Source organism: Neofelis nebulosa, chromosome 12 (assembly GCF_028018385.1).
Source record: "Neofelis nebulosa isolate mNeoNeb1 chromosome 12, mNeoNeb1.pri, whole genome shotgun sequence".
NCBI lineage: Eukaryota > Metazoa > Chordata > Mammalia > Carnivora > Felidae > Neofelis > Neofelis nebulosa.
The window spans coordinates 80161500-80173256 of NC_080793.1; the positions used below are offsets into that span (position 1 = coordinate 80161500).

The following is an 11757-nucleotide window of genomic DNA, read 5'->3' on the forward strand; positions in this document are numbered from 1 at the left end:
TAATACTTATGTAAAGTTGATAGCGTAGGGTAAGTTTATATATCCACATAGCCACACTTGAATTAAAACCTTCAACCTCACCTCCAGATCATGGGGTGATTTGACAGCTCATTTTGGTCACTATTAATTGGACCAAATGCTATATCTGAATCGTTCATCCCTGTGTTAATAATTCACTCAATTTATATTCTAGCATGCAGACATGATATTAATATTAGTCCCTAGAAATCCACTTTAAAATTTCTGAGAATGGGGCCCCTGGGTGGCTCAGTTGGTTGAGCGTCCAACTTCGGCTCAGGTGACAATCTCGCAGTTCACGGGTTCGAGCCCCGGGCTGGGGTCTGTGATGTCAGTGCAGAGCCTGCTTTGGATCCTCTGTCCCCCTCTCTCTGTCCCAGCCCCACTTGTGCTCTCTCTCTCTTTGTCTTAGAAATAAATAAACATTAAAAATATTTTAAATTTCTGAGCCCATAATCGATGTTAAAGTATCTTTCTCTATCATTTGCATAGATATACAAAGACAACAAAAATGTTTGAGCAACGAAAAATCCTTGTTCTGCTTTTGCTTTCTTCCAATGCAAGCAGGCTCTGAGGAACAAAAATGACTAACTTATGGAAGAAAAGAAAAATACCCTTCCCCAAGCAAACAAACAAACAAACAAACAAACAAGAGAAATAGGAGAGAGAAAAGGTAGGTTTAAAAAAAAGCATACTTTACTATTCATGGTGTGAGGCCAGCAGAGTTGCAGTGAGAAGCTTGCATTGGCTCCTTGCTATGGCTCAAAAGTCTAATTTGCTCAAAAGTTTAATTTGCAGGGGTGCCCGGGTAGCTCAGTCGGTAGAGCGTCTGACTTTGGCTCAGGTCATGATCTCATGGTCTGTGAGTTCGAGCCCCATGTCGGGCTCTGTGCTGACAGCTCAGAACCTAGAGCCTGCTTCAGATTCTGTGTCTCCCTCTCCTTCTGCTCCTCCCCCGCTCATTCTCTGTCTCTCTCTCTCTCCTTCAAAAATAAATTAAAAAACATTAAAAAAATTTAATTTGCAGTTTTAGTGAATAATAACTCCTCATTTTTCCAACAGCAATTGATGAAGCAAAGTGCTAGCTTCTGGGATTATAAAGAGGAATGAGGCAGGGTATAGGCATAAGGACACATAATTTGAGTGCAGTAATGGAAGTGTGTTAAGAAAGGTATTTGTCGGGGTGCCTGGGTGGCTCAGTCGGTTGGGCGTCCGACTTCGGCTCAGGTCATGATCTCACAGGTCGTGGGTTCGAGCCCCACGTCGGGCTCTGTGCTGACAGCTCAGAGTCTGGAGCCTGCTTCTGATTCTGTTTCCCCCTCTCTCTCTGCCCGTCCCCTGCTTGTGCTCTCTCTCTCCCTCTCTCAAAAATAAACATTAAAAAAATAAAATTTTACAAATTTAAAATAAAAACACCTCCTCTGGGAAGTCTTCCCTAACCCACCCTTCTTGAACCATAACTCCCCAGTAATTCATTATCATAGCACCCTATTTACTTCTTTACTGGTGTTTATTACGACCTTTAACCACGTTAATGTATATGTTTGGTGTTTTGCTTCTCTTCCCCCTTACTAGGATGTAAACGGTCAGACACTACCACCATTGCATTTTTCTAGAATGTTTCATTAATGGAATATTCATTGCGATAATGAATATTTTTGTGATAATTGCTTATATTCTTCATCTCATTTCAGCTGCCAATGAACTGCAAGAAATCATAGTGGAGCTGGAAAAAGTCCAGGAAAATTTGAAACTTGCACACGGCCATCCAAATGCAACAGTGTCCCCAGGGAAGATAATATCCTGGGATTTTGCTTGTAGAAGCAGAATGAGAGAGTATAAACAAGCTTGGAAATGTAATCCTTTCTCATGGCTTTAGGATAACTAAAATCATTTTTAGCTATGTTAATCTGGTCACCCTTCGGGTAAATATCCTTCTGATATTTGCATTTGTAATACAAGAAGGCAGATTAAAAAACTGAAACCATCGTGTTACTTGACATCCATGAGGAATATATTTGAAGGCATTTATATCATGGATACACAAATGCATACATGCCATTTTCTTTTACAGGTCTATTTTTTTCCCCTCTGAAAGCTCTTTAAAAAATCACTTCACAATGTCATGATGAGATATAGGTTCTACCTGTAAGGTAAAGCACATTCCCAAGATAAGTGACTCCATACATTTGAAAGCTGAGATCGGTTCTCCCTGGCTTTTGTGGGAAATAGTCAGACATGTATCTTCCAATTTAGAGTTCTACCAAATCATTGGTTATAACTAGACAAAACCCCATCTTGGGTGATAATGCTTTAGGCCCGACTTAAGGTAAAACTGCAGAGGGAAAGACTTTAAAAGAAATAAGACAACAAGACTATCATCATATTCGTAAGAGTTTCGAGTAGTATTTTAAAAGCAACAACTCTGAAACCTAAAATAATTTTACACACACACATAAAATAGTGTGTGTATTTGTGATACGTATGGATAGATAGATAGATAGATAATATATGTTACATTTTGTGTGTTAAGGAACAACTGTGTTATAGATACTCACTCCTCAACCACCCCCTCTTATATAAGCATGTTCATAGATAAATAATCTGCTGTTTTGGATTTTTGACATGGCTGACACCCCCTCCCATGCTGAGTTATGGCTGTCATAACTGACTACGAATAGCAAAAGCCACACTCAGATGCTGACTCACAGGTTACAGTCCTCTACTCGCCTGTCTCGGGCTCCATGTCTGGGTCCTTAACATTTGTTTTTACTGGAAGAGACCCAGTCCTGAAGCAATTCCACACATGGTTGGCCAATTTTAGCCATCAGGCCTATCACCTCTTTCTTACTGGGTTTTGGCTTCTCACTTGGCTTAGAACACTTAGAATGTTCTTCATCTGAGGGTAAGAAACTGCTCCTGCCTCAGGCTGCTTTGTCACAGGTTGAGCTAATACCTGCCCACGTTCCCCATTCCACGCACACTGACACCCACGCACACGCACACCCACACCCACACCCACATACACACACACACACACACACACACACACACACACAGAAACACACATGCTTTCCTAGGCAGAAATAAGGATTTCATTTCCCAGGACGATTTTTTTAAGATTTTATTTTCTTTCCCATAGCTGGTAGCTTACAGGCAAACACACAGCAAGTACATAAGACATACTTGATGAAGACTCAGCCATCATGCCCCCCTTTGCACACAAACACAACATCTAAAAGTAAGACAACATGGGGCGCCTGGGTGGCTCAGTCAGTTAAGCGGCCGACTTCGGCTCAGGTCATGATCTCACAGCTTGTGAGTTCAAGCCCGGCATCAGGCTCTGTGCTGACAGCTCGGAGCCCGGAGCCTGCTTCGGATTCTGTGTCTCCCTCTCTCTCTCTGCCCCTCCCCCGCTCACACTCTGTCTCTCTCTCTCTCTCTCTCAAAAATAAATAAACATTTAAAAAAAACATTTTAAAACTAAGACAACATGTTCATGTTTCACATGAAAGATATCATCTCTCATTTTTTTTATTTGGAAAACAATTGGTAAACAAGTAAGCAAGAAACATATAGCTCAAACAGATCTTTTTAAAAAAGAAAAAACTTTAAAAAAAACCTCCTTTTTTAACTTTTAATAAGATGCCTTGTTCAAAAACAGAACACTGCATTTTGCCTTAAAAAAAAAAAAGAAAAGAAAAAGAAACACACAATTATTTCTATTTCTAGTTGCACTGGACACAGTCAGAATGACGGAGCAGGCCAAGCCAGAGACAGTCACCTCCAGCATCAAGATCATCCTGTAAGAGTCCAGAAAAACTGGAGGACATTTCACTTGCAATCTTTTCCCCATCACAACCTTTTCCCCTCAATTATAAGGATTATAAACCAATCTTCAATTACTAATTACTTATTGATTTTCAGTGGTGCAATAGAATCATTCATTGTTTCACAGACTGCCATCAATTCCCTTGCTATATTTACATTTTTAAATTCACTTCAATGTAACAAATGTTTATTTTAGTCTTACCATCCTGACCTCCGATTTACTTCATTGTTTACGAGATTCCTGTCTGTAAACAGTGTCCAACCTCCTGATCTTCACTGTTCAGTTCCCAAGACCTCATGTGGTAGTGAATGAATAGTGTGGCAGAGGTTTGTCATGGATGTTACAGAGAAAGAATGTTTCCAATCCCAGAACTGTGGGTACTTATCTCTGATACAAGAGAGAACAGGAAAATAACTCTAAGAGAGGAAAAAGTATTGTGAAAAATAATCACGTTGGAACCGAATAGTATTTCTGAAAATGCATGCAGCATCCCCAAAATGCATCTTGAAATGAATTAAATATTTGTTAATTCTTAAACTTCCTAGTGACTGATGAATTACCAGGGATTCCATAGGAAATATTTCAAGATGGCTTCCAAATGAAAGAGTTACTAAGCTAAATTCAAAGCTCAAGAAACTCATGAAAATGTTCTGAGAAACGCTTACCTTTGGACTTTGCAAAGCTTGGAAGAGAATTAATTTTAGGACAAGAATTACATTAAAGTATGCAATTATAAACATGAATTTTATTTTAACATACTTTTATCCCCCCAAACCCATATTCTTACTCCATACTTCTTTAAAGCGCTGATGTTTCAAAAGCATCATAGCAAATTAAACATGAGGACAGTTGGCTAAAATCATTTAATCTTACTGGAACAAAATATCAACTGTAAAGGTAAATTGTGACTTAAAGGATAAACAAAAATATGACTCCCCACTGGCTGCAAAAATAATGGCTGACAATCTTCCTGTTGTAGAACATTTAAGAATCTATGCCACTAAAATTTATGGTGATATAGTGATGTTTCTCTAACATTTAGATCATTAATTAAACATAATTAGTTATGTTTCTTTATGGGAGAATAATTTTATCTTTAGAAGACAAGCGGATAACTTAGTGGTTGGTCGGGGTGGCCTTTATTTTACTTTCATGATATTTGTGGATAGTCAAAGTCCAGGGAAAGAATATGGTGGACGGATGTCTCAGAATTATGATGGAAAATACAGAGATGCCTTGTGGATGCTGGGATAGGGCAGTTGGAAGTCTAGAGGGACAAATATTGGAAAATCCTGGAGAATCTAGCCCTCCAGGGCACGGTTTATACAACGCTCTCATTCTGTTCTAGGAACAAGGAGTTTATGTGACTTATAGCTAGTGAATGCTGAGCTGGAGTCCCTGAACTTCTCATCTGGTGCTTTTCAGGTACCTCTTATTTCTGCCCATCTCTTCAGAACAGACAGGTATTGCAAGGAAACATTAACAGATGTGCAGGCAGGCAGCCCTCTGTTTGCCTTCCCAAACCTGAATTCAATTTATGGCAAGAAAAAAATGAATCAAATATGAGTATTTCTTATCTTTCATAGGAGTAAAGCATTGCTAATGTCTTTATTTGAAAGATGCTCAGTACCTGGTAAAAAGTAACATGGTGACAGTTTAACATAGACTTTCTCTTGTGCTCCTTACCATCATCAAGGCTGTAGTTCATGTGTGTAGCACAGTTGATTGGAACATTGGGATAATCGCGGGTTTGATTTCTGTGGGGGGTGCATGCTGTATATCCCTCACTGGCCTTTAATTAAAGCAGATAATTATCTTTCAAATGCTAAGGGCAAGAAAATTTTGATGGATTGTTACTTTAAATCTTGACAACTTACTGAAAACAGATGTGGAGTTATAATGGCCCCTATCAACTGTATCTATAAAGTACAATGGATCCTATTAATATCAGTGTCTTAATAAACATTTAAATGTCGTGATTCTGTTTTGAATTTTGTGCCTGCCTTCCCCCTGCCCCAGTGGTTAAAGATTAAAATTGAACAGGTTAGTGCCAGGTTAGTGATGAAGTTTGCTCTCAGACGTTACTGTATATTACTCAGATTACCTAAATACAGGAGTGGTGAGGTCTAGAATCTGAATAATTTAAATGGTGGGAGCATGGGGCTTCCTGGGTGGCTCAATCCATTAAGCATCCAGCTTCGGCTCAGGACACGATCTCACAGTTTGTGAGTTTGAGCTCTGCATCAGGGCTCTCTGCTGTCAGCACAGAGCCCACTTTGGATCCTCTGTCCCCCTCTGTCTTTCTGCCCCTCACCCACTCACACACGCGCATGCTCTCTCCCTCTCTCAAAATAAATAACTTAAAAAAATAATAAATGGTTGGAGCATAGAGAAAACATCCATGATGAAACATTTAATGAAAAATCTCAACAGCAGGCATATGTTGGAATAAAACAATGGAATATTTTGTTAAAACATATGTCTACATGTATTTTCAAAACTCTTATTGTAACAGAAAATGCAGACAGTTTTAGCCTGCAAACTTTTTTTCAGCCTTAAACCTCGGAAACATAAAATTTGAGAAACCATCTTGACTATTTCCAAAATGCAAGTAATAATTCGCTAAAAAATAAATCAGAGAATAAAAATTGTGTTACAACGGTACATAACTAAATCAGAACAAAACGCAGCAGTTCCCTCAAGTTACATGGGCTGAACTGGTGTTTCCGCAGCAATGAGAGATGCGAACAAAGTGTAGCATGAAACAAACATGGTCCCAAATCACTTATTTGAATTTATTTTAAAATTTACAAACCGACGTTTAACTGTCACGTAACTATAAAACATAGTCGGTGTTCCATGCACACTGGGCTGGGAGAATAAAAATGTCACAGAAGCCTTGAATCTCAGAGTCATAATGAACTTCAAATGACATCTGATCCAATGATTTCCCTGACTCTTGAATTCTTCTCATAACTTCCCAGCCTAATGACCATTTAAACTTCATCCATGTGTCTGATGGTGGAAGAGAATTTGCATAGTGGTTAAGCAGACATTTCAAATCTTCTGTCAAAAACAAGCTAATCAGTTGTAGCAGGTCCACGTTATATACTGTGAAGTCTCAGATGCCCGGCAAAGAATCTGTTATCCACTCACAAAATGATGCTGAGGTATACGAGCACAAGAAAACAGATATTCGCAGGTAGAAAAACACTTGGTTTCATCAGGATTTTGTAAGGATGGACCAGTGGATCATGGAAAACACTTTGAAGAGTTATGAATTTATGAGACATAATTCTTGAATTTTATTTTTTATATCATTCTCTAGGTGATAAAATGATTGCTTTTGATGTGGAGTCTAGCTTCTAACAAATCCTACCTCACTGGAGATTTGCATAAAGAAGGCTTTCATTTGCATAAAGAAGATATTTCATGAGATATCTGAAAGCAAAGCAAAGAGAGGACGAATAGTGTGAGAGCTCAAGTATATTCCTCTGCCTTTTAATATGCATTGCCAAGTTTCCTACAACTATCTTACTTTATTTTTATTTTATTTTATTTTATTTTATTTTATTTTATTTTATTATTTTATTTTTGAATCTTAACTTACTCAATGTTGGGATTTTAAAAAATCTGACAATTTAAGCTCATGACTAGTAAAGGAACACCCTATCCTAATAAATCTAAAGACGCAAAAGTATTATTTTCTAAGGAATAATTGGGCCCCAAATTTTTAAAGCGGTTTCACTTAATGGGATGTTACCTGTTACTCGGATTGCATTAATTCCAGTATGAAAATGTACTGTTATGATCTTCAGAGTCTTTATGACTTTCTAAACTGTGCTGTTGATGAAGTCGTGGCACATCTTTTCAGAAATCTTATGACGACTAAAACTCGGTTGATTCCTCAAGACCTAGAGAAATGAACACTGGATTACATTAGAAATAGCAAACTCCCAGGGCGCCTGGGTGGCTCAGTCGGTTTAGCGTCTGACTTCAGCTCAGGTCATGATCTCACAGTCTGTGAGTTCGAGCCCCGCGTGGGGCTCTGTGCTGACAGCTCGGAGCCTGGAGCCCGCTTCGGATTCTGTGGCTCCCTCTCTCTCTGCCCCTCCCCTGCTCATGCTCTGTCTCTCTCTGTCTCAAAAGTAAATAAAAATATTTTTTAAAAAATTAAAAAATTGTAAAAAGAATGGCATATTCCCTAAACACCCTATTGCAGGCGTCCTACAATTGCTGACAGGTAAGATGATTTGTGGTATTCATTCTGCAGTAGCCAATACCGTAATATGTGTTCTGACTCTGTTTACAAACTGGCCCATGTGGCACTCTTATGAAAAATAGGTTTTTCCTAAAGTTGTGAGTTATTTAAAGAATAAAACTGACTTTGTTGAATATTTTACTACGTACCAGACGCTGATTTGTTAATCAGCTTTATTGTGGTATAATTTCTTTTTTTTTTTTTTAATTTTTTTTTTAACGTTTATTTATTTTTGAGACAGAGAGAGACAGAGCATGAACGGGGGAGGGGCAGAGAGAGGGGGAGACACAGAATCTGAAACGGGCTCCAGGCTCTGAGCTGTCAGCACAGAGCCCGACGCGGGGCTCAAACTCACGGACCGTGAGATCCTGACCTGAGCCGAAGTCGGACGCTTAACCGACCGAGCCACCCAGGTGCCCCTATTGTGGTATAATTTCACTAAAATGAACTCTTCAGTAAGATGAACTTTTTTTTCTATTCAAGTGACCCCTTTAAGTGTGTAGTTCACTGAGTTTTTTTAACAAATGTATATGCTGTGTAACAAATACCAGATCAAGATACAAACATTTCATCATTCCATTCCCTTCTCTAAAGAACCATTGATCTTGTGGTTATATAGGCCTATTCTGGAATTTCATGTAAATGAATTATTCAGTAGCTCCTATTTTATATTTAAATTTTTCCCTTTTTTACTCAGCATGATGTTTTTAAGAATCACCCATATTTGTTTAATTTCAGGTCATTCCTTTCTATCCTTCAGTATTTCTGTTGTATGGATAGGCCACAATTTGTTTCTGTATTCACCTGTTGTTAGGCTATTATGTAAAAGTGGTTTTTATGAATGTATCTTTGTATAGATATATGTTCTTATTTCTTTTCAATAAATACATACAAGTAGAATTGCTGGGTCAATGTCGTTGTGAGAAAAAAGAATAGGGTTTCTTCTCTCATCAAACTTACATGCAAACTTAATTGGATTTACATGAAGAGTCATAGACCCTGGGTTTTTAAAAATTGAACTGAAATACAAGGTATATTGATTTTCTATTGCTTTAAAACAAATTACTACAAATTCAATGGCTTAAAACAACATGCGGTGAATGTCTGTTTCTATGATTCATGAGTGTAACCTAGTTGGATCTCTGTCCAGGATCCAATATAGTTGTAATCAAGATGTTGGTCAGGATGTGGTCCTTTCTAGAGTTTGGGATCCTCTTCCAAATTCCTGTGGCTATTGGCAGAAATCAGGGTTCTTTATGGTTGTAGGACTGACGTTCTTATTTTCTTGCCAGCTGTTATCAGGGAGCTGAGCTCAACTACTAGAAGCTGGTCACTTCCCATGTGACCCTCTCACAGACCTTTCACAATATGGAGCCTGCTTCCTGAAGGTCAATATAAGAATCTCTCTTATTCCTAGGAGAGCCCCAGTCCATCTTTTGGATGGTTCATCTCATTAGGGCTGGCTTACACAAGATAATCTCCCCCTTACTCAACTCAAAGTCACCTGATTATGGACCTTAATTATATCTGAAAACTCCTTTTGCTGTAAAATGTAACATAATCATGGGAGTGATACCTTATTTTCACAGTCTTGCCTACACTCAAGCGTAGGAAATTATACAGGGCATATATTTAGGGTCAGGTATCTTAGGGGTTATTTTAGAATCCAGTCTACCATACAAGGCAATACGTTGGATTTATTCAAGTTTATTGACTCTATTTCTATACTTCTCTTCACTTGAGTGTTTATTTTTCTGAGCACAATAAAGTAGTAATTTTGCCACACAAGGGAAAGATTTAACTTCCATTGCCCTAGAAGGATCATGCCACATGTGTTTTTGTTCTATTATAGAGTGTCTACTTTAATCATTTCAAAATAGCCACTTTGAGGAAAAAAATCTTGTTTTTTGGATCTGAGTAATTTACTGACTATAATAACAGGGTTTTTTTTATGACATTAAATGCCTTTGATTTTGGATTTGTTTGTTTCTTTTGAGTCATCATCTGAAAGTTATTTAAATGAGTTTAAGTATACTCTTAGATATATCTTACATTAATCCTGTTCTCCTTTAGAAGGGGACAAATATCTAAAGACACCACTCAAAATAGATGGCCCATAAAGCTGCAGAAGAAATAGTAAAGGAACTAATGGAAAACTGGAAGGATAAAACAGTAAAGAATTCCCCCTCTCAATATTAAATGTAAACCAGGTCAAACTCTTCTTAATTTGGACTAGAATGAGATGGTGTAGTCCGTAATAAGCAGAATTGTTAATAACATCGGGTTAAGCATATACATAAAATTCAAAAGCATGTCTGGTGAGTCGCCATCAGACATGAGAGACATATCCCAAGTAAATTCTGCAGCTTGGTGGAGATTTGGGAATGCTTCATTAATCTGTTCAACTAATTCTAAGTGCTGTGCCAGATGTTAATTTTAGATATTTGGAATATAACACCCAAACTCTTCAACACTGAAATAAATGCTATTTTGTAACTTTCTGTGCTGAATGCTGAGGGCGGAAGGATCTTTCTTTCTTTCTTTCTTTCTAGCATTTTTTAATGTTTGTTTGTTTATTTATTTATTTATTTATTTATTTATATTTTTTACCATTTAATTTAATTAATTTATTTCTTTAAATATACATCCAAGTTAGTTAGCATATAGTTCAACAATGATTTCAGGAGTAATTCCTTGATGCCCCCTACCCATTTAGCCCATCCCCCCCTCCCACAACCCCTCTAGTAACCCTTTATTTGTTCTCCATATTTAAGAGTCTCTTATGTTTGTCCCCCTCCCTGTTTTTATGTTATTTTTGCTTCTCTTCCCTTATGTTCAACTGTTTTGTATCTTGAAGTTCTCATATGAGTGAAGTCATGTGATATTTGTCTTTCTCTGACTAATTTCGCTTAGCATAATACCCACTAATTCCTAAGTGAAATAAGCCATACAGAGAAAGACAGATACCATATGGTTTCACTCTTATGTGGATCCTGAGAAACTTAACAGAAACCCATGGGGGAGGGGAAGGAAAAAAAAAAAGAGGTTAGAGTGGGAGAGAGCCAAAGCATAGGAGACTGTTAAAAACTGAGAACAAACTGAGGGTTGATGGGGGGTGGGAGGGAGGGGAGGGTGGGTGATGGGTATTGAGGAGGGCACCTTTTGGGATGAGCACTGGGTGTTGTATGGAAACCAAATTGACAATAAATTTCATATATTGAAAAAAAAAATACCCGCTAATTCCATCCACGTAGTTGCAAGTGGTAAAATTTCATTTTTGATTGCCCAGTAATACTCCATTGTGTGTGTATGCGTGTGTGTGTGTGTGTGTATATATATATGTGTATATATATATATATGCCACATCTTTATCCATTCATTCATCAATGGACATTTGGGCTCTTTCCGTACTTTGGCTATTGTTGATAGTGCTGCTATAAATATTGGGGTGCATGTGTCCCTTCAAAACGGGATACTTGTATCCCTTGGATAAATACTTAGTAGTGCAATTGCTGAGTTGTAGGGTAGTTCTCTTTTTAATTTTTTGAAGAACCTCCATTCTGTTTTCCAGAGAGGCTGCACCAGTTTGCATTCCCACCAACAGTGCAAAAGAGATCCTCTTTCTCCACATCCTCGCCAACATCCG

The 11757-nt window shown here is 38.0% G+C and overlaps 1 non-coding gene across 1 annotated transcript; it reads left to right on the forward strand.

Moving 5' to 3' along the window:
* The first annotated feature begins 820 nt into the window (after window positions 1–820).
* Window positions 821–905, forward strand: TRNAQ-UUG (transfer RNA glutamine (anticodon UUG)). The gene has a single exon. It is a non-coding gene; the product is annotated as a tRNA-Gln (tRNA).
* Window positions 906–11757: the final 10852 nt, after the last annotated feature.